General features: G+C 43.2%; 1 long non-coding RNA gene across 1 annotated transcript; it reads right to left on the bottom strand.

The window, feature by feature from the left end:
- Window positions 1–6,382: 6,382 nt before the first annotated feature.
- Window positions 6,383–22,368, bottom strand: LOC146181275 (uncharacterized). Its single transcript, XR_014700191.1, has 4 exons — window positions 22,143–22,368; window positions 20,542–20,630; window positions 9,833–10,035; window positions 6,383–6,555 (listed from the first exon to the last, which is right to left on the bottom strand). It is a non-coding gene; the product is annotated as an uncharacterized LOC146181275 (long non-coding RNA).
- Window positions 22,369–23,904: the final 1,536 nt, after the last annotated feature.

Here is a 23,904-nt window from a genome sequence, read left to right as displayed (position 1 = left end):
GAAAATTCCATCATTAAAATAGAAATTAATTTAGTGACCTCATGCTATTATATAGCTGTTCAGTTCATCAAACAGGTGATGGACATTAGCAGAAATAATTTATTGACTAGAATACTTATCACATGTCCATAGTTAGGTAGAAACAGCACACAAGTTGAGATATGGCACATGATTAAGTTTACATAAATTATGAAAATTATGGAACATGAAACAGCAGAAAATCCCAACAAGGCTTCCTATGATATGCCAACATAATATGCATAATTTGAACAACTAAATGGGCGACTTGAATTCAGATCTTGAGTTCCAACTGAACCATGATGGATATTCTGCTCCTTTGTAAATTCAAGGCAATGCCCAGAATAATCAAACAGAATACATCCTATAACCCAGCTGTAAAGCTCTTTTAACAATCCATCTCAGTTGCTTAAAACTTTTTAGCAAGTCACCTTCAACTATGTGAAAAGCTCCACTTTTAACACTTTCAGAGCACGTGAAGAGCCACTATGCACTTTAGCATGAAAACATAGAGCTAGATTCAAATGGCATCAGCTAGGCTGCAAGATATGGAATTCCAGCTTTCTGTTAGTTACCAAGACCTTAATAACATTTGCAAGAGCAGTGGTTGTAAATGGGCAAGATATAATCTGCATCTACACGACATTTACAGCACATCTTCCTCCAAGCATTAAAAAAGTTAGATATGTCCCTTCTAAGGTAACCAGCTTTGAGCAAGTCAGACTGAGTGGTACTGGTTATTCCCAGCATGACAGTGGACATAATGGAAACAATGTACGCAAAGGTTTTGTGATTAATTAAGGAAGGAAGAACACTTGACTTACTGAGCACTACATGTATTCAAGCCACACCAATAAATACACTCTATATAGTAAAACAGTTTCTACATGCTGATACACTCCACTTAAATGACACTGCTGTTGCAAACAACGGTACTAACATTTTGCAAACAATGGTACTAATCTGTTCAGCAGCAATGCTTCATTTAATGAATATGGAGAAGTAAAATTAGTGAACAAGACTGCATGGGTGGAACCTGCAAATATAACTTGCTCAGAGAGCTATATTGTTAATTTACTTCAAAGTCATGAATGCTATGTACGTGCGATAGGTGTTGCTCGTAACTGCTGCAGTCACTCCTTGCTGAACGATACTAAGCGAGAAAGCAGCATGTGCTTCCCACCTACACAAATAAAAACATGCTGCCTTCGAAAAGGGTACTGCTTAGTGAGAAACACTACAGCAGGAGCTGAAATTTATTTTTCGGAGGTGCATCATGGATCATTGCCATCTAATGCATTGCCATTTCAGTGTTCCCTCCAATACCTAAATTTGTGAATTCACAGCTCAAACTTGATCTATTAGGACCGAATAAGCAGTTCACTAGTTAGACCTTGCTGGTCCAAGGTTACACCTTGTAAATCGCATCTCAGACATTACTGGTTCCAGTTTTGCTTAGGCCACGACCGTCTAGCTAGCACTAATGGGCCCCAGTTGCTTATATTCACTTGGTGCTATGATATCACTAAGTAGCTACTGTACTGAACAGTACAGCACCATGCAGTGCTTAAGGACTGCTGCCACCAATTAACTAACTGCCTCTTCATGCAAACGTCGCTAAAGATCACAACTTTTTTTATAAACTTCATTCATACCTTGCTGTCATAATAGGCTATAGCTAGTAAAGGCTTAATTGAAACAGGGTTCATACAAAATATCTAGCCTTAAGTTCAATGAAAATTCCAGGATTTCAAGGATACAAAGAGGATTTACAAGGGGACAAAAAAAAAAATCTTTTCGGCATCACAAAAACTGGTATTCTGTTGACACTTGACCTCTTATTTGTTTACTGCTTCACAGTTACAATCTTTGCTTCCAACATAATTCATTGCAGTGGAAACTGTTAGTTAGCTGTGACAAGAAAAGTTGTCACTCTCAGCACCCCATGAGAAGACTCACAGCTGAATCTCATAATAATTAGGCCATTTCTTTTACTTTTTTTTCTTTGCCGACAAGTTCTCAAGCTTCAACTCCACTGCCTTCCTTTAAGACCTGCCTGGTGACCTAGTGCTTCCATTTGCTGAACTTTGCAGATCATGTTCAGCCACTGCAGGTGGTTCTTTGCCAGCACACTTGAAGTTTTCAAATACCTGTTTTTAAATGCCACTGATCTGGAGAGAAGGTTCAAACTATCCAAGCAAAATTTCAGTGCCGATTCACCTACTGTTGCCACATCAACAACCTGATAGCAGAATATGCATCCTCTATGCTCACTCAATTCCCCTCTCACTCGCCAGCCATAAATCACATGTTCAAGCCAGGTAGGCAGGAACAGAGGCAGAATGACATTGCTTAATGGCTTTAGAGCCAGTGTGAGTGCCGTTTGAAACAGTTTGATTGTTTAAGAGAAAGCCAGGTGGGAAACTAAAAAAACAAAGAAAAAGAGGACAATGAGGGTGGCACCAGGAGGCGAGTCTTTGAGGATTATGGCCCATTTTATCGGCTGGGTGCCTCATCCTCATCGCCATATGTAGCATCACTTTGTAAAGATAATCCAGCTCAATCCTAATTATTCAAGGAATCTAAGGAGTGCATAAAATTTTAAGAAGTTTCAGGGGCATCTGAAAGAGTTTTTAAAGAACTAAGCATATTCCATAAATTCAAGCTTATGTGCAAATCCCTCACTTGCACTGACTACAGTGAAAAGCAACTTGAAACAAACTTCATAATGTGTTCTGTGATTCAAGGACATCTAATTCAAATGGAACGATATCCGGCAAAGTATATTAAGTAAGATCTTCGCAGACATTCCATTCTTCCAAGCTTCCCCACCAGCTGTGTAACCTTCTAATGAGCCAATTTGAGTTTGGGTGGTATCAGCAACACAGAGGATTTTCAGAAAGTTTGCACTGTACGCGTCCTTTTTTTTTTATTACTGCCAGCCGTACTGCCAGCATCATGGACATTTTAGGCATGAACGTTTGAGCCTGGTGGGTCGTGTGGGGACACAGGGGTGCCCAAATTCTTCTGCAAAATAACTTTTTTTTTCTCTCTCTTTCTCCCCCTTGTGAATTCCAACAAAATGAAAATGGCATGCATGTCATTTTCGCCAGTCTTAATATTGTGCAATTTAAAAATGCCCTAAATATCCTTGCCTGGTAACAAGCTACAATGTTTTTGCATCTTATTTTGTACCATGCATTGTTTCTGCCTGTCATCTATTTCATTTTCAGCCGTAAGAGGCAGTAACTATATGAGTAGAACAACATACGTAGAAAACACTGAGGCCTGTGCCAACAGCTCCGCAACTGACACAACATACTCCTCTATTTTCTCGCTCTCCCTCTTTTTACGACAGTTTTTCTTACCATTTAAGTACTGCTGCACTCGAGCATTCCTCCTGCCCCCATCTCTTCATCCACTATCTATTCAGGATAACCCCAGCGCGGTTTAGCCAAGCACTTCGGGGCACAGTATCAGGGTAGTAGTAGTTTGTCTCTAGTCATCCCGATATGCATATCCAACATATGTTCTATGTTCTAATACACAATGACAATATGTTCTATATGTTCTACGACAATATGTTCTAATACACAATGACAATATGTTCTATATGTTCTACGACAATATGTTCTAATACGGTATAATGCACTGCAGTCTGGGCACGGCCGCTCAATGGAAACGTTTCCATTGAGCGGTCGTAGTCCTGAACTTTAAATTTGGCGGACATAAATATGTTTTAGGATGTACCGAGTGCGGTGATAAGAAGTCAAATCGGGTATCTACACGCGATAACGTAATAGTTAAATACGTCGCAAGCGTTATGAGCCAAATGAGACGGTATATGATGCACTTCTACACCGGTAACCTCGGTAACTCAGGATGCCGATTTCGTTGGATGTTTGCAACCAAGAGGCCGCTCTCAGCCAGCTGACAATGAGAACAATGAAGAAGAATCATGAACAAAAGAACATGCGGAAAAACAAATGCGCTGAACCATGACACGGCAGGTAGAAACAAGGCCAAGGATCACCTTCGAAAGTAAATCCTCAAAGTACCGATGATTGCGCGCCTTCGCAGCGCTCGTGCAGCGTGCAGCGCCACCGTGTTTACAAACTAAAGGGGCGCTCGCGGCGCCGCAGCCGACTGGGGGTGAAAAATAGGGTTAGCGTCAATAGGAATACATGGAATCGAAATATTCCAAAGCAGTTTTCTCATCTCACGGGGCACCTGTGATGTTGTTATTTGGTACAAAGAAACTATGAACATCTTAGAACAGATCGTCAAAATATGAAATATCATTATTGAGGCGAAGTATTTTTAAAATACCGCGGAACATGTTGGGGTGCGAGTTGGTAGGGCGACCCGTAGAAAAACAAGTAAACACAACTTACCGGAACATTTTTCTCATTTCGCAGAGCATGAGAAGTGGTGGCCGGTCGTTTAACGTTGACCAGCGCTTTGAAGAAGTGCGTGAAAAGTATGGTGCGTCATTACGGAGGCAATCTACTTTAAAACTTCCCGAATAACCTGTGTTATGAATCCAACACCACCAAAAGGCAAGCTAGGTGTAGCGAATCGCGCAGTTTTGCTTACAGTCTGATATGCTGCCGCATAGGGTAAATAAGCGTGATAATAATGTCGCTCCAGTGATACGTGCTAGACAGAATTACGTTTAAAAAGCAGTTGTCAAACGCCATCCGACAATATGAACCGAACGAGATTCGCGCATTGCAGCAGACGACAGCGTAGCTGGCGATACCCACCGCGGCCGTCTCCAGCTCTGGAGCGTCTGCTAGCGACAGCGGGTGGTGCATGGTCGTCTGCAACTCTGCGCGGTTGGTTTATCGTGCTGTGAGCGGTACCGCAAGTCGTCAGACTTGCATTACTTGCAAGAGAATGTAGTTTGTCATGTAACATGACGTCGGGGCGCCGTACAAGACGGCCACCAAAAAATGAGAAGGGTTCAACGCTGCTGAACCGAGCAAAATATTGCGGTAAGTTGTGTTTACATGTATTTCTATGGGTCGCCCTCTCAACTCGCACCCCGATACGTTTCGCGGTGTTTTAAAAATACTTCGCCATCGGTAATGAGATTTCACACTTCCACGATCTATTCCAGGGCGTTCATGGTTGCTCTGTACAGAATAACGACATCGCGGATGACCCGTCAAATTAGAAAACTGCTTTGTAATATTTCGCTTCCATGCATTCCTATGGGCGCTAAGCCTATTTTTCACCCTCAGTCGGACCACGCTGGCGATAGAAGCGCCACCGCATCGTGCTTACGTCACAGATTGGTGGAAAAGTAGGCCTCAACCCAGACAGGGGAGTTCAAAAAAAAGTCACAATTAATAGTAAAATCAGGAATGCCTTGGTAGTCCCCCCCTTCCCTAGGAATATGCATCCAGAATTTAATGTCGAAATAATGTAAGGTAGCCCTTGGCCGCAACAAGCCAAGGGCTACCTGCCAGCCTCTAATCCGCGGGCGCACGACTCCCCGTTTCCGATGGAATTAAAGGTTGTACAACCAAACAATCTCAGTAGTTCGTTCCAGCCATGGAGAAATAAAAAAAACTAGGACGGAGTGCGCGCAGCATTGTTTCAGCAGTTCAGTTCATACAGGCGCTCCCTAAGAGGGGCGCTCACGTAGCCTGTGATAAATCCTTGGGGCTCTAGATTTTGTTTTATTTAATAATAAAAAAACACAAATTTATATTTAAATGAATTGGTAATATGAAAGTAATTGAATACGTAAGTATTTTGCTTCTTTTTTTTATTAAAACAACACCGAAACTGATAGTGGGTCCAAGTTTGATTCCGCGGCTTTCGAATGCTGTCAAGTGGGATGAAAGATTTATGCAAGTGCGAGGATGGCGTTTTACCTGGCTTCGAGCGAAATACAAATTATCGATGATTTCCATTCGGTAGGTAGGGTGGGTACCCTATTGGAAAACGCAGTGCCACTGGGAGACACTGGGCCAGTGTCATACCTGATTATCGGACCAGTGTGGCACTGCATACTGGCACACTGGCCGACACTGGCATGCTGGCCTACACTGGCATGCTGGCCTACACTGGCATGCTGGCCTACACTGGCATGCTGGCCTACACTGGCATGCTGGCCTACACTGGCATGCTGGCCCACACTGGCATGCTGGCCCACACTGGCATGCTGGCCCACACTGGCATGCTGGCCCACACTGGCATGCTGGCCCACACTGGCATGCTGGACTACACTGGCATGCTGGCCTACACTGTGCTGGCACACTGGCAGTAGCTAGCCAGCATACAGACCACACGTGATACTAGCACGCAGGACAGAATACACCCTGCACAGAAGCGGGTGATGCCCTGTTCCCATTGACTGTAACGTAGAGCTTCGCATGATATATGCAATTTTATTTTCACACATTTCCTTCCGACGGCCCACACGACTGACTTCTGCAAACATATCATCAATGGCCTTTCGGTCCGAGATCCTTTTGGCAGTCGACATGTCACTTGGGTTTTCAGTGACCACCTTTTGTATTAGATCTAAAAAAAAGAGAAGATATGCATAAGTATTGGAAGAAAAATGGTGTTTAAGGTCAGGGTTCAGAATTACACTGTTGATCTGTCACTAATTTTAACATTCATTTCACAGGGGTGCAAAGAAGAAATAGGATTTGTAGCAATTTTTGGAGCAGCAAAATCCGTATTTGGAGCAGCTCACAGGAGAAAAAAAAAAAACCTGCGCTTTGCAGAATGAATTTAAATTTTGAAGCCATTAACCAGAGAAGAAACCTTACCTTCGGGGCAAACAAACAAAAAATATGTGAATATCGGACCGTATGGATGTGATCCAAAGGAAATCTAGCAAGGGCCACCTATTACAGGCGCTTGGCATATTTCGTCCCGGAATCTGGCGTGCACCTCTTTCTGTAAGCATTTTGTACCGCAAGGCGTGGCATCAAACAAAAAAAGAATGTTAGCCATGCAACCAAGGTTAATTTTTCAAAAAAAAAAAAAAGAAAGATACAAAAAGCTAAAGAATGTGCTTTTTTTTGCATCTAGCGCGGTTAGACAATCTCATTCAGAGATTCTTGCTTGCAAGACTCTTAAAACAATATTTTACTGTCTGCAAAATTCATAGCTTGTGTCGCGCGACGACAGCTCCAGTCGAGATCCAAAGCCATATCAGCCTGCTATCAGCCTGTGCTTAAATGCGAGCGCAGTACCAAAAACAAAAATCTTTTCAAAAGCAAAAAAAAAAAAAAATAGCAACCCAAAGGCGAAAGGGGAAATGCCAAAAGCAGATAGGAAAGCAAGTCGTATACAGTCGTGCCCCGTTAATATGGACGACCCTAATTATGGACAGTTTTTCTGGGGACGAAACCTTTTCAATGTATTTATGCCTCGTTAATATGGAAACTCACTGTCCGGACAATGGACAGGGGAAGAATGCACGCGCCCCACTTGGGCCCATGCATTTTTGTCTCGTTAATATGGACAGTGCTTGAAAAAAAGCAGAGGAGTCCGAACGCAAGTTAAAGAAGGGCGCGCTGCCCGCGAACCTATGCAACAGCCGATACAGCGGGATGCCTGAACGAGTCCTGTGGGGTTGGAAAGAACCAAAGCGGCCGTGTCGCCGTTCTAAGGGAAGGGGGGAGGGGCGGGGGGAGAACGTACACAGCAAACCGAGGGTCAGCGTAAGAAAGACCCCGAAAGGGGGGAACCAGGAGATTTCTGGGTGCAGCGGAAGTGCCGCCGCAGTCGGGAAAACAGCAACATGTGGTTGCAATAATTTCTGCTGAACGGGAACAGAGAGGCCGGTAAAAGCGTAAGAAAGAAATGACAGGAAGAAAGACAAATGCCTACATGGGGCGGTGGGAACCGAAGTTTTCTTTCCCAAAGCGCAATGTGTGTTCCATGAAGCCGTTAACGCTTTTCGGTGAGAGTTAGGACACACTCACAAAGTAGAGCGACAAAAGAAAGGCGACGTACGAACACGCAACCGGGACCGAGCGTCTCGTCCTGGACGCGCTTCCCTCTCATGCTCCTGGTTTTCGTCCCTGTTGCGCTGCCGAACTGTCAAACTTTGCACACTAGGCGGTCCGTATGTCGGCTTCGCTTTGAGTCAACGATGCGGCCTTGACAAGGTCTGAGCTCTTCGTAGTCGGCTAGCCGTCGTTCTAAACTGTACTTCAGCTTGCAGTGTTTGTTTTATGGGAACACATAAAAACGGCACCAAGAAGATGGGATGTTCGATAGCCCTCTGCATAGCAGCTTGCCATCTTGACTCCCTTGCTTCCTTACAAAAACAGTACAAGGCAAAAAAAAAAGAAAGAATCAGAAGAACGGAAAGCAGAAAGGTTAACTAGGCAAAAAAGTGCACAGCATCAGAAGCCTGTAACCTTCAACTTGAGTCTGGCTTTAGGCATGGCAGGAGTTAAACTCAAAAGAACAGAGCGGAACGGCGCGAAGAAATTTGTGAATACAAGCGGCAAAAGCCATCTCAGTCAATCCAAGCTGCGAGGGACTAGTATTGACAGCTGTTTCCTCGCCTCGGGAGAATCTCAAGAAGCTACTTAGTGGCTACTTTGCTCAGTGAAGAAGCCATTTTGGAAGTGGCGGTGATTAGAGAATCAGATGCTGATTCATCGGCCAGTGAGGAGTTTGTGCTCGAAAGTTCGACCAACACAAAGCCCAACATCACGGGTGTCATGGTAAGCGAGTCGCTTCAGACTGCACTACATTTTTTCGATGACAACAATGACAAGGATAATGCACTCAAAATTGCCGGTGTTCTGTGAAATTTTGAGTCCAGTGCACACCGCTATGTACAAAAGCAGTCGTTAATTACAATTCTCTTTTTTCAATAAAATCCTTTTTGTTTTTATTCATGACTCGCTTTATGGACAGTTTTGGTCGGAAACCAAAGTGTCCATATTAACGAGGCACGACTGTATATTCGTATAAGCAAGGCTATATATTTCGTGCACAGAGCAATTTAGAAATTTTGACAGTCTGAATGTTAATTCTGACAGTGTTGGGCTACATTGTGGTGTTATGGAATTCAAAATTTGGCTGCTGCGCGTTTGCCGACATGCCGATGCCTCTCCCCTCCACCCCCCCCCCCCCCAATTTATTATCACCAACAGAAGCCATAACTGATGCATCTCCTACACTATCTGACAGGAAAGTGAGTCTTGAGCCTATCAACTAGACTGCATAAAAACAACCTTACTGCACATGAATAGCCCAACAAAATACAGAAAACTTCCAGAAGCGACATAAAAAAAGCTAGATACACCCATTAAAAGCATGCGGTGCTTAAAACAAAGCATGGAAGTATTACTGCAAATCAAAAATACTACCACGCCCCTTTTAGCAGTGCAACGCAGTAGCAGTGGTGCCTCGTTACAAATGGCCACTATGCATTAAAAGGATACTTCACCGCACGAACCGTAACCCGTGCGTTGAAGCATCCTCAAACCGCAACAGTTCAGCGTACTCAAAGTGGAGGAAGCACGTGAATGCTAGAAAGGAAAATATGGGTAGGCGTTAGAATGGCATGAAGCCATTTCAAAATAAAAATAAAAGGCCAGTGACATGCGGGAGTGTCTGAAACGTCGCGACTGGCTATATCACGGTCGCAGAAAGTTGTCTCCGAGCATGGCAAATTTTTGCGGCCGTTCGGCGCATTTTGGTGCAAATTCAGCAAGTTTTGCGCACGCAAAATTATGCTGCTGTATCAAAATGGCACAATTGGCACAGCTGTTGCAGCATTGATTTCAGCAACAAGCATAAAACGAAACCTAGTCATGATTACCATCACTTTCTCAGGGGTTGCCGGCATCTCTGGAACACTGCCTGCAGTCCTTCTGCAATGCTGGCCCGTGAGGCTTCTCTCTCAACTCCGCAGGTGTCCAGAAATACCATCACCATTTCCCGCTCCACTTTTGTCTCATTTTTCTTGCTTGTGATAAATTGAACTTTTCTCTCGTTGATGTACAGATTCGACCCAAAGTGAACCTGCAAGCACAAAATTGGCACACATAAAATATGTATATATAAAGGGTGGAAAAAAGAGGCACAGTCATCCATAATGAGAATTTGCAACACTAAGATGAGTTCAAAAAGTGGTTTAACATCACAAAGTGACTCAGGCTATAAGAGACGCCACAGTGGAAGGCTCCAGAAATTTATACCACCTAGGGTTCTTCCACATGCAAGGCATCGCACAGCACAGTGGCGCCTTGCTTTTCACGAACTTTGAAAAGTGCCCACTGCTGCCAGAATTCGATCCTGCATCCTTGAGTTCAGCAGTCGTTGCCCGGAATAAGATCGCGGACAGCCAATTGCAGAAGGCTTTGAGGTATTCAATTTCCGTTTTGGCCTTTTTTGCGACAAGTTTTTCTATAATCCGTTTTGGACGAAGGAAGATCCTGTAGACGATCACTTCATTTCGTCCATGCGTATACGAGGGCATCGAGTCGGTTGATTGGTAGGGTAATAAGGGAAAAGAAAGGTTATAGAGTGGCTAGATATTGTTTACTTTCGAAAGGAGCTGGAGGAAGTCACTGCTTGCAATGGAAGTCTGCATCGATGTGCAGGAGCACGCCACGCACCAATGTGGTGTTTACATTAGAAACCAGATGTGTTACATGAAATTTCATCAGTGTTATATCGTACTTCATGCTGTTAAGTGTTAGAAATGGAGTATTAGCCTAACTGTACTTCCCTAGACCAAACCGCGAGGCAGCAGTAACAAACGCTGAAAATGCGCTGCTCTGTTGCAGTCCCGTTGTTTGTGCGGTGTGCACCAGTGGCAACGACAGGAGTTAGCGTAGTGATGGCACGACGCATCGCCAAGGATTGTCGCTTCACATGGTTACGACTTAAATGATAGCTCCTTTAAATGGCTTAATATTGCTTCAATAACATTCCCCATCCAGCTTGGCACGGGAAAATGCTGTGCATTCTAGACACTTATCGCACTATGGCTGTATTCGCACTTTTGCAAATGTTGCATGTGTTAGTGATCAGGGTGTCCGGCCCGGCCCACCCAAGGTAAATATACCTGGGCCCAGACCAAGCCCAAGGGCTTCTGAGCAGCCCCAGCCCGTGCACAGCTCTAGAACCTACCTTAACTATAAAGCAGGTTTGGGGGTGCAGGTTAACTGCAAATTTTTTCCAGGGGGAAGGGGGAGGCAGTGGTCACTGCACAACAATGCGCAGTCTCCCCATGTAGTCCACCATTCCCATAGCCATCAACGCTTGTCAAACAAATAAGGAGCCAACAGAAGGCAGAGGCAAATCCACATCCATAGCATAGTCTTTATTCTCCATGCCATTGGTTGCTTTGTTCCGCCAGCAGTTGTTAGGCCTTTTGCAAGGTGCTGTTTCAACACCCTATCAACACAGTTTGCACTGATAGCCTTTGTTTTGGTGCCATGAGTGCGACTCGGCAGCAGTCTTTCACAACGAAAAACAAGCTAAAGGTTACGAACCAGTTTTTTTTTACCCTCACGCGCAGACTGCTAGCGCGCTCCTGCTCTCGGCACTAGGCAACATCTGTCAGGCGCGCGTGACAGGGGACTGCAGGACTGTGGGTCATGCGGATGCCCCGCGTTGAAATAAGTGTTTATGAGCGATCATTCTTCAATGCTGTCGTTAGCGCACTGTACCGCTTATGCATGGAGGTGTATGCTGTGTCTCGCTGCTCATACCTGTCCCTGTTCCTGAGAGTACAACAGCATTTTAAAGCGCACTTCTTTTTTTGAAGCAATGTACGAAGGTAGTCGACCATGCAGGTTGCAAACTGTAAATCGCCGTTTATGCGCAGTGGAGGCGTTTTTTTCTGAGGCTGCCCTTCGCATAATTCACACGTTTCGCTTTTTACTTTTTTTGATTCTGCGAATGAGAATGTAAAATTTCGGACCGGACTCCATGATGTGAGATGTAACCAGATCTGAGAGCTTCGCGCTGAAGGTTGCTTAGGCAAAACGCATGTGTTCGGCCACCAGTGGTTTGTCTTTGGCTTTCATTTGCCGTTCCTTAACAGCAGTGTAAGTCTGACCATGGGCGAGTTGGTAATCCAAGAGAGTGCAGACAGCGCAAAAAAAAAAAATACTAGCACAAAATTTTTTTTTTTTTTATGGTGCTGTGTGCAATTTGACTGTAAGCAATACAAATTGTCATTTCCTTATTACAGAGAAAAGTATGCGTGCAAAACATTTGAGCGCAATAGCTTTTTGCTGTCAGCATCTGCCCGAGACACAACACAATTTCATTACATGCTTTGACCTGGCCCAAATGGCTAAACAGCTCTTTCACACACACTGAAAGCACTGAAATAGAATATACTTGTATTCAGCTGCTACTGTGTTAATATTTGTTTAAAACTTAAAAGAAATAGAGAAACTGTGTTGTGTCCTCTAGCGGTGGCTCTGTGGATAGGGCTCTTCACTGCCGAGCCATAAGACATGGGTTCGATCACGGAAGCTATGGCCGCTCTTCGATGAAGATGAAGGCGCTTGTGATGTCATGTGATGTGTTGTGTGATGTCAGCGCGCGTTAAAGAACCCCAGGTATTTGCTAAATTTCCGGAGCACTTCACTACGGCGTACCTCATTGCCGATGCCACTTTTGGATGCTAAACTCCATATACCACTGATAACCGAGTTGTCATGCCCCAGCTAGCATTTCTTTGCTGCAGTTTCTTCCTTTGGCAAGTACAAAAATGCTTGAAACGCAGGCATTACGGTTTGATAGGCACTAGATTTTCCAGGGATAAAATGAAACGATCCTAATGCGGTGGTATGTATAAAGCACAAAAAAAACTTGCCTGCTGTTAGCCTGTCGACTCAGATGCGCACACCACGATAATTTGTTGGTGTTAATGGCACACACCACGCTAACAACAGCACAGCGCAACTGGTGAGGTTCGAAATGGCTGGTATGAAGGAAGAGCTCACTGGAAGTCAAATTATATGCGAGTCGTACGCAAGAGTGATGGTTTGGTTTTGTTCGTGGGGTTTAACGTCCCAAAGTGACTCAGGCTTTGAGAGACGCCGCAGTGGAGTACTCCGGAAATTTAGAGCACCTAAAGGTTCTTTAACGTGCACTGACATCGCACAGCACAACGGGCGCCTTGCTTTTCGCCTCTATCGAAAAGCGGCCGTTGACGGCCGGGATACGATCTCGCATCCTTGGGAACAGTATTTGAGCGCCATAACCACTGCGCCACCCCAGCGGAGTGCAAGAGTAATGCTTGCAATTGTTCAGACATTTTGTCATCAGTAAGGCACCAAAATGACAGCATTATAGCGCAGTTGCATGCTGAGCATCAAACACAGTTAACGTGAATGTAGTATTAAATCCCACTAACAACTAGTCGATTTTAACTCTACGACAATGAAAATAAACTTGCTCCAACACAATCATGCCATGAAAATATTTTTGGCAATTTTGTCTAGCTCCCGAACGCTAGCTGAACGTGGCTACTGAACAGGCACGGTCCCGCAGTCCCCAAGGAAGTGTCCACGTGGCGGCACACCGGCAAAAAATGGCCGAGCCCGGGAGCAGCTATAAATCTGGTCTATAGCGACTGGAAATTTGCAACAAAGCTGCAGCAAAACAAAATGACATCGAAGAGTTGTGCATTCGCAAGTGGAGGAAGACAAAAAGAAAATCTTGAAACAATTACAAGCGTTTCGTGGCCTGAAGACTGGATTCCATTCCGTCCCCCTTTATTCCCTACATAGTGAAGTGTGCCTTTTTTGGAGAAAAATTAATTTTGGGTAAAAATTAAGAATAGAGTACAGAAATGCAGGGATGTAACAGCTGAAATAGGATTTGTAACAATTTGAAGAGCAGCAAAATCTTAATTTTTGGAGTAGTAATATCCATATTTGAAGCAGCTGAACGGAAAAAAACTGCACTTAGCAGCAGCATGAAGTTTTGGAGCCATTAAACAGGGAGGAAACATTACTCTCGGCACAAAAAAATGAAAAGATGTGAACACCGACAGTATGAATGTGATCCAAAGGAAATCTAGAAAGGGCCATCTATCACCGGCACTTAGTATATTTCTTTCAAAAATCTGGCATGTACCTATTTTTGTAAGTAAGCATTTTGTATTGCAAGGCATGCTATCACACTAAGAAAAAAAAGAATGTGAGCCATAAACCCGAGGAGGTTAATTTTTCAAACTTCCGGGACTGAATAAAAAAACAAAATCTAGAGAATATTCATTCCTTTTTTTCTGCATCTAGTGCGGTTTGACGATCTTAATCATGGGATCTTATGCCCCACCGGGGTGGCGCAGACAACTATTCCCAAGGATGCGGGATCGAATTCCGGCCTCGGCGGCCGCTTTTTGATGGGGGCAAAAAGCAAGGCGCCCGTGTGCTGTGCGATGTCAGCGCACGTTAAAGAACCCTAGGTAGTCGAAATTTCCGGCGTCCTCCACTACGGCGTCTCTCATAGCCTGAGTCGCTTTGGGACGTTGAACTCCACAAAACACAAACAAAAACAAACTCATGGGATCTTATCTTGCTCGGAAGACTCGCAAAACAATGTTTTACTGTCTATGAAATCTACAGCTTGTCTCATGCAAGTGCAGCTCCGGAAGAGCTCAATTGGAAGCCTATGCCCAAAAGTGACCGCAGTACAAACACATAACAAAAAGCAATGCAGGTTCAAAAGAAAATGCAAACAAATACCAAATACAAGAAAAACAGCAACCAAAAGGCAAAGGGGCTATACCGAAAGCAGATAAGAAAGTGCGTAATAAGCAAAAAAAAAAACGATTAGCAAGAATGTCTTCTGCCTGTGACTGACTCTTCCTAGAGGTTGGAGGTAGAGGTCTTCCTAGAGGAGAGAGGCAAAGAGGTTTTGCCTGAATATTTTGATTAAGGGGAGCAGGGCGATGAGTCGGGATATTAAGTTAAATATTTCATGCACAGAACAGACTGCAGAAAGGGTTAACGCAGAGTGTTCAAAGCCAATCAAGATTCTTAATTATGAACTTCACTTTGAAGGCGAACAGCCAGCCACCTGTCAGAAAGGCAAATCATCCTTTGACACCATTTATATCACTCCAAGTGATGAGCGGTTGCAATAAATCTGGTTGTTCCAAGTAGCTAGATTTTCATTCAAGTACATTCAAATCTCGTTACTACAAACACGTTAACATAAATATGTTAGCAAACAGAGAGAGTCGGTGCAATGAAGTATGCACCCGATGAAGCACTGCACAAAGCGGAAGGTATAAAGGTTTTTAATCAGTCGTGTGCTGCACGCAGTAGAAGAAAATAACTTATTTCTTCAAAGGAAGCAGCTTTGATGTTCGTGAAACATTTTCATTTCAGGTCTGGCTTTTATGCATGTCTCTACTGCCAAGATACATCATTTTCATACCAAGATTAGATCACTCCCTTATAACCACTAATTTTTCAGTACCGTGATAATTCAAAATAATGAACCATTTTAGCCCAACATGATTCATAATAGCGAGATTTGGCCATGAAAATCCAGTGCCCAGAAAAATTCAAGGCATTCCACTTTTTTTCTTGCTGTGATACATGGATGCATATTATAAACGAGTAAACAGGATACTTCTAGATAGTTTCTTTTTACAAATGCCTTAAAGCCATGCACCTGTCAAAATATATGAAGTCTGCGCTAGCACCACACCATATTAAAGTGCTCTTTTAGTTTTCCAGGCCATATGTAACTGCATTAAATAGGATAAGCAGAACATGTCACATCATACAACATGCACACGTTAAATAATACTCTTGAACGATCAAAAGTCACAGCCTTCTAGCTTTGTTAGGGGCTTACATTTCTTCCTGTGACTTCAAAGAGCTGAACACGAGGCGGAGAGGTGGTGGGGGGGGGGGGAGGGGGGGGGGGCTGCCAACTTTCGCATGAGCCATGTTGACTGAAAGGGAAGGTGAAAAATACAGGTCAAATATGTGAGATACTTGTATTGACTGACATTAGCAAGTGGCGCTCCAGATACCTTTTGCAATGACAATAACATGTACGGCACCTGCTTCTAATAAAGTAAGAGTGGAAGCGTGGGCGAGTTGGTGATGGTTCGATTGGTGCATAGCGCTAAAAAGACAAGGACACAGCGAGACACACAGGACGGGCGTCCTGACACACAGCGTCCTGAGACACACAGCGCCCGTCCTGTGTGTCTCGCTGTGTCCTTGTCTTTTTAGCGCTATGCACCAAATTCTAATAAAGTAGCCATGTATGTACAAAACGACAAAAAGCAGGCAACAAGGTATTTATAGCGCAAAAAGCATTATGGGATGTATGTAATAGACAGTAAAGCAACACTAGTAGCAGGTCTGAAAAAATTATATCAACAGAGATATATCCATTGCAGGCCAAAGGCCTCTTTCATATTCTTACAATTAACCCGGTCCTCTGCTAGCTGCATCCACTTGACCCCTGTGAACTTCTTAAATTCATCCGCTCACCCAACTTTCTGCTGCACCCTGCTATGCTTTAGTTACCTTGGAATCCAATTTGTCGCCCTAAGTGACCATCGACTATCTTCAGTTTGATAAAACAAGTATGTGGCAGTTTTATCAAACATTATTTACGCAGTGTCCAAAAACATCAAACAAGAATATTTAGGGTGCCTTCTATGGACACAGTAATGAGGTTGAGCCTTGTGGAAGTAAACAGTATGTGCATATTTTCATTTCTGAGGGCTTTATCTGTGGTTATGTAGGCTGCTGCTAAAATGTCTACATATAAAAAAACCTCCAAAACAAGAGAATTAGAACAAAAATAAACTCAATAAGAATGAATATACATCATTCCAAGACTACATCCTCCCATTCCTTGAAAAAAAAAAAATTAAGCAGTGCATCCTCGATTATGCCAAAATGGTAAGTGGATGCCACTGTGGGATAGCTCGAAGAGAACTACTGAATGAATACAGTAGGTAATAAACAATGCAATCACTTATACTTAAAAGAATACAGTATACATCGAGATGAAAGTGTATGCAGGTTGTCTGGTGCCTTGTTGATGAAGGCAGCTGATGTACGATCAACGACTGTGCCAGTAACACCAACAAATTATCGCGGTTCATTCATCGGAATAGACAAGCTAACAGCACGCAAGTTTTGTTGCGCTTTATTTATAAACAACGGAGCATTAGGATCGTTTCTTTTCATCGCTGGATAATCTAGCACCTATCAAACAGTAGTGCCTTCATGTCAAGCATGATACTTTTTTTTTTATCCTGCACGTACATTGTCATACACGCCAAAGGAAGAAACTGCAGCAAAGAAATACTAGCTGGAGCATGACAACTGTTTTTATGTGGTATATGAAGTTTAGCGCCCAAAAGTGGCATCGGCTATGAGGTACGCCGTAGTGAAGTGCTCCGGAAAGTTAATGAATGCCTGGGGTTCTTTAACGTGCGCTGGCATCGCACACCACACAAGCGCCTTCGGCTTCATCTTCATCGAAGAGCTGCCATAGCTTCCGTGATCGAACCCATGTCTTCTGATTCAGCAGTCGAGAGCCCTATCCACAGAGCCACTCGCTGGAGGGCACAACACAGTTTCTCTATTTCTTTCAAGTTTTGAACAAATATTAACACATAGCAGCTGAATACGAATATTCTCTATTTAGATGCTTTCGGTGTATGTGAAAGATCTGTTTAGCCATTTCGGCCAGGTCATAGCATGTAATGAAATTATGTTTTTGAGTCTTAGACAGAAATCACAAAAAGCTACTACGCTCAACCATTTTTCATGCAGACTTCTCTTTGAAACAAGGAAATAAAAATTTGAATTGCTGATAGTGGGAGTGCAGACAGCCCAAGCAAAAAAAAAAAAATCGGCGGCTCTTTGAAATAAAGAAATAAAAATTTGAATTGCCGTTAGTGGGAGTGCAGACAGCCCAAGCAAAAAAAAAAAAAAAACAACGGAAACGTAGCTCCACATTTTTTTTTTTTTTTTTGCGCTGTCTGCACTTGTGGATTGCCCAACTCGCCCAAGCGTCTGTTATAATCGGACTTAAACTCCGTTAAGGAATGGCAAATGAAAGCCAAAGACGAACCACTGGTGGCCAAAAACACGCTTTGCCTAGGCAACCTTTAGCGTGAAGCTCGCCAATCCGGTTACATCTCACACCATGGAGTCTGGTCCAAAATTCGCAGAATCAAAGAAGTAAAAAAGCAAGACATATGCATTCAATGCTTGTGAAGGGCAGTCCGAGAAAAAAAATATGCCACTGCTGCGCATGAACGCTGATTTACAGTTCGCAACCTGCATGGTAGCCTACCTTCGTATATTGCGTCAAGAGGACAGTGCGTTTCAAAATGCTGTAGTATTATGTAGAACTAGGACAAATGTGAGTAGCAAGGCACAGCACACACCTACATGCGTAAGTGGTAGAGCGCGTTAACTACAGAATTTGACGATTGCTCACAAACACGCGTATTCAACGCGAGGCGCCTGCGTGATCTGCGGTCCCGCAGTCCCCATACATACGTTGCCTGGTGTCTAGAGCAGGAGCGCGCTGGCAGCCTGCGCATGAGGGTAAAAAAATCTGGTCTATACCAAGCAAATATGTCTGGCCAACAATAACTGTTAGCAAGGTAGCGTCCAAGCAACAAATACAAAACCAAGATCATCACTCGCATCGTCCAAACAAGACAGTCACTACTCTCGCCACAGACACAAACTTAAACAAAAAATAAACATCTGCAGCTGCCATGAATTAGGTTCACATTCCCTCCCAATACATCTAAATGTGTCCGCTTTCTGAGTTTCAACGAAAAGAAAAAAAAAACACATCAAGGCAACCCTCCTTTCAATTGCTGATCACCTAGGCCAATCTGGTCAGCTGCAGTTCATTAAAAAACACGACTGCTTTTGCACCAGCTTTCTTCCTCACAAAGATAAAATTCTTAATTTCCTGGCTTGCCTTCTGTTTGTATAGGCCAGTCGGAGCTGCGAAGCCCCGTTGTTTGTCAGTTTGAAAAAGACGAAGGTTATTCCTCAGAAGGTATTCAAAGTCATTGATTTTTTAGAGGAATAACCTTCGTCTTCTTCAAACTGACAAACAATGGGGCTTCACAGCTCCGGCTCATCTTCCGAGAAGTCCTCAGTAAGTCTTCAAGCCCATCCAAAAAGCATTCCTCATGCACCACACATCCCTAGCAACAATTCATAAACAGCCTTCAAGAACTGAAATTTCATTTTTGCACAAGGACAAAGAGGCATCAATGAACCATGTGCTATCTTTCTTTTGTATCTATAACGCCTCAAAAATTTCTCTGCCAATCCTATTCCGACTCTTGCCTAATAAGAAGACCTTAGGCAATTAAAAAGAATTTTATGCTTGTGAAGAAGAAATGAACTGCAGCTGACCAGATTGGGCAAGGCAATCAGCGATTCAAATAAGGGTTCCCTTCATATGTCTTTTGTGTTGAAACTCACAAACCGGACTCATTGTTTAGATGTATTGTGCGTGAATGTGAACCTGATTCTTGGCAGCTGCAGATGTGTTTTTTTTTAGTTTGTGCCTATGTGGCGGGAGTTTTAACTCTTGTTAGAAGATGTGAGTGACATTCTTGGTCTTGTATTTGTTGCTTGGATGCTACCTTGCTAACATTTACTATTGGCCAGACATATCTGCTTGGGATAGATGTGTGCGAGTGTGCTGTACTTGAGAGTAGACGAGGAAGTTGTGGCCGAGTGTTCAAGAGGAAATTCGGGTACAGTTTTGTATTACAGTTTGTAGTGTGTGCCTGTTTCTTGTTTGCTTCTATGTGTTTGTCTAGGCTTCACTGCAATTCTGAGTATTATGCACCAACTCACCCCATAAGCTGCTACACCACCCTTTACCGACTATCAAGGAGGTGACAAATTATGAATGCCTTGAGGATGTTCTCCATCTCAATGTGATTCGCCTGGCACTTCCATTTCCTTTTCTCTTTTTGGACATTATGAGGCCTTTGAAGAAGACAAGTCGCTCACAGATTAGCGTGCAGTTGAATAGATGATCCTTCAGTTGATCAGCTCCAGCGTTCTGCTGCCACCCTCATAGTAGTCAGCCGACCTATCTATTTTCCTTTCAATAAATCTTGCTCTGTAGACATACCGGTTGTCTAAAATAGCCAGTTTGCAATGACCCCACAATGCAAAATCGCTACTCAGCAAGCACCTTTACGATTCTCAAGGAGGTGGTAGCTAATCATACTATTATAATAAAATGAACCCCAAGTGATATTGCTCATGCACTTTCACTTACTATTTAGAGGGTCACAATGTATCTAATACTGCACACATGTTAGCCTCATCTTGCAAAGCACTTTTGAATTGGTCCCTCATCCAGACAATAAGTGTTGCATGTATAGGCTACAGCTTTAAGAAATGGACTGTCCAACTGGACCACATCACAAATAAAACTGCAATTAATAAATACCCTAACTATTATGTACAGCTCTTTTGAGCGCAGCTGGTCATGGCGTGATGGCAGAAAAATCCTTACCTTATCAGACTTGGTGACTTTGCCAAGAATCAGCCTTGGCACTGGGGTCCACGATACCTTAAAAGAAGCCATCAGCTCTCGGAGACCTTCTGCATGACAACACACAAAAGACATGAGAAGAGCTCGTATAGAAGCTTTTGTTAAATGCCTGGCAAACAAGAAAATCTCATTTAACCATATAAGTGGGTAGAAACTAATATGGTACGATATCCAAAATGAACACAAGTGCATGATGTATAGAATTCGTGAAACTGCTCCAACACTCTGCCCAAGTTTGCTGAGCTGTTCGTAATGGCAAAGTTATGAACTCAGGCTCTGTCATATTAGGTCCAAATATGCAATCACAAAAACTATAAGCGGTAAGGGATAAATATGTGCAGCTACATGACATAAGCTCGTGTCTTGTCTTGAAACTGTTTCCTTTCCACATGGTATTGCCAATAAGCATACAGGCAAAAATGAGTTAAAACTTCCTCCTTAAAAGGTCCTCTTGTTTGTGTACAGGCACGCTGACTGAGCTCTTCCGATATATAAAACTAACAACGGTCGTTCTGCACCAAACGTCCCGGAGGTTGCACTCAACCTGATTTGTCCAAAAACATTCCCGATGACTCATCCCAAGGCATGTTTGAAAGCTTAAAATTGCTCCAAAACATTTTTCTGGGTTGAGCGAAATTCAAATGTTTCGAAAAAGCGAGAAACCAAGTATCACATTCAATAAACAATAAAGCATTCAAAATTTTCGAAATCTTTCCTTAAACATTGTGTAAGAAATTTTCAAAGTACATAAATTTTCATTTCGTTACAACTATCAACAAGCTTTTGGGAATTAGAAAATAGCCATATTGCTTCCCTAGATGTCATTTATAACCAATGTTACATCTAGTAAATCAGTGTATATCGAAATAGAAAACAGTTTGCAGAAAGAAGTGCATGTTGAACCATGAAGACATGTTGGTGTCAGCCTGGAAGGGTTACAGTAAAAAAAAGAACGAACGTTAAGGCGCTAGGTAGAACAGCTTATTGTCTTTCATTTCTGAATTTTTCATCGCGTTAACTGTTGCTTTAAGAGAGAAAGTAATTTTTGATGTCGAGCTCACTGCTGCAAGTTGCGTCGTCTTTTAGCGCCCCTTCACCGCAGAGCACAGCTGGCATGTAATAGCACACTTATCCGAAGAGCAGAGCACGCGACCGTGCGAAGTGCACACAGCTGCGGTGAGCGCTCGCGCAGAGGGTGCCTCGTTCGCATGAGGGGGGTGGGGGAGTCTCATGAACACCTGTTCGACTAATCTTCCGATGTTTGCCTGAAATGCAGACCCTACTTAAGAACAATAACGTCTGGTAGCAGCGGTAAAAGCATCATACAGTAGGTCGTGGGTAAAAGCGTCGACGGCGCCTTGCACAGCGGTGAAAAGACAAGAGACAAAGCAACTTGCGGCGATAGAGCTCAAATAATTTCTTTTTGCGCTTTTATCAAGCAGTATCTCGATGAAAATTTCGGAAATGAAAAACAATATACTGTTCTGTGTAATCTCCTATTGCTCGTAAGCACTGCTTGAGAGCATACAGAAGTGGAGAAACAGAAGTGGAGAAAGGCTTACCACTGACGTATTCCCCGCTGCCTTCGACTGCATACTGAGACGACACAAACACTTGAGACGAGGACGGATCCACCGCTGTTAGTAAACGATGCGCGCTGTGGTCAGGGAGCAGCTGATGCCAACATGACACGCAGGCAGAAGTAAAATACGGCCGATAACACAAAGATAACCTAATATACAGTAGGCCGTGGGCCACACAGACCGTTTACCGTTGATACACAGCAGCGCTTGTGTACACACACATGCGAACTGCCAAGCAGTTACTTGTGAGTAGTAGTATCGTAGTATTGTATACAAAAGTGCAGCAATAATAACAATCATTTTATCAATAATATAATAAAAAGTGAGCCTGTTTTTGAAAGGTTTTGAAAGCCAAAGATGGAGCATAAGTTTTCTTTTATTTTCAACCAATGGGAACCAGAAGTACCATCGGCAGCCGAGACGCGGGAAGTTTGAAATTATGGATTGTAGCGGCGTTCAAAATTGCAAACCAATCAGCTTACTATCTGTTACATATAATGGTGTTTACTAACGTAATCACAAAATCGCTAACACAATTACGACAATCTTAGACTTCAATCAAGCAAAAGATCAAGCAGGTTTTCGAAAATTTCATGTCCATATCATCAATCAGGTGATAGCAAAATGCTAGGAATATAATAACCAATTAAGCTACCAGCCCCTTATACATAGCATTCATTGATTACGAAAAAGCATTTGACTTAGTAAAAACCTCGACAGTCATGCAGGCATTGTGAAATCAGGTTGCAGACGAGCCGTTTGTAAAAGTACTGGATTAAGATATATATAGCGGCTGCACAGTAACCATAAGTAATACACTCTGAAGGGCTGGTTGGTTCATACTAATTGAACGGGTAAAACTGCGCAAAATAGACAGGACGTAAGAAACACACAGGCACAAACAAGGCGCACACGCAGTTTTACCCGTTCAATCAGTAACCATAGTTCTGCATAAAAAAAGTAACAAAATTCCCATATAAAAAGGTACTACGCAAGGAGACACGAACTACCCAGTACTGTTCACAGCTTACTAAGAGGAAGTATTCAGAGACTTGGAATGGGAGCAGTTGATAAGGGCGGATGTCAGTAATCTGCAATTCTCGAATCGCGGTAATCTGCGAAGTAGCTCACGGGATGAACTGCAAAGAAGGATGATGACCAAGACAGGAAAAGCAGAAAGGTAGGCTTCAGAATCAATATGCAGAAGACTAAGGCAATGTTCAACAGCCTCGGGAAGGTAGTTTCACAATAGGTAGCGAAGCACTGGAAGTAGTAGGCAAATATATCTAAGGGAACAAAATGTAGCGCACCAAGACAAGGACAGAGAAAGAAGACACACACAGCGCTGTCCTTGTCTTGGTGCGCTACATTTTGTTCCCTTCGATCATGTACTAACAAGCCCAAGTATCTACCCTTCTGAAATATATCTACTTAGGACAGGTAGTAACCGCATCCAGACCATGGAAGGGAAATAACTAGGAGAATAAGATTGGGATGGAGCGCATTTGGCAAATATTCGCAGATTATGACTAGCAGCTTACCGGTATCACCCAGGAAGTATACAACAGCTGCATCTTACCTTACTCACTTTTGCGGCTGAAATGTGGAGGCTAATGAAAAGGGTTCTTTAAGAGAGTTAACTGCTGAGCTAGTTGGCTGTCACACATAATTACAAGGTATCGAGTGCAATACAAATACACACAAGAAAGAGTTCAACATGGGCGCCCATGGTGTCCTCTTT

The sequence above is a fragment of the Amblyomma maculatum genome, chromosome 8, assembly GCF_055883805.1.
Source record: "Amblyomma maculatum isolate TAMU_Amacu chromosome 8, ASM5588380v1, whole genome shotgun sequence".
Lineage (NCBI taxonomy): Eukaryota > Metazoa > Arthropoda > Arachnida > Ixodida > Ixodidae > Amblyomma > Amblyomma maculatum.
This window is presented reverse-complemented; position numbering and strand designations above follow the sequence as displayed.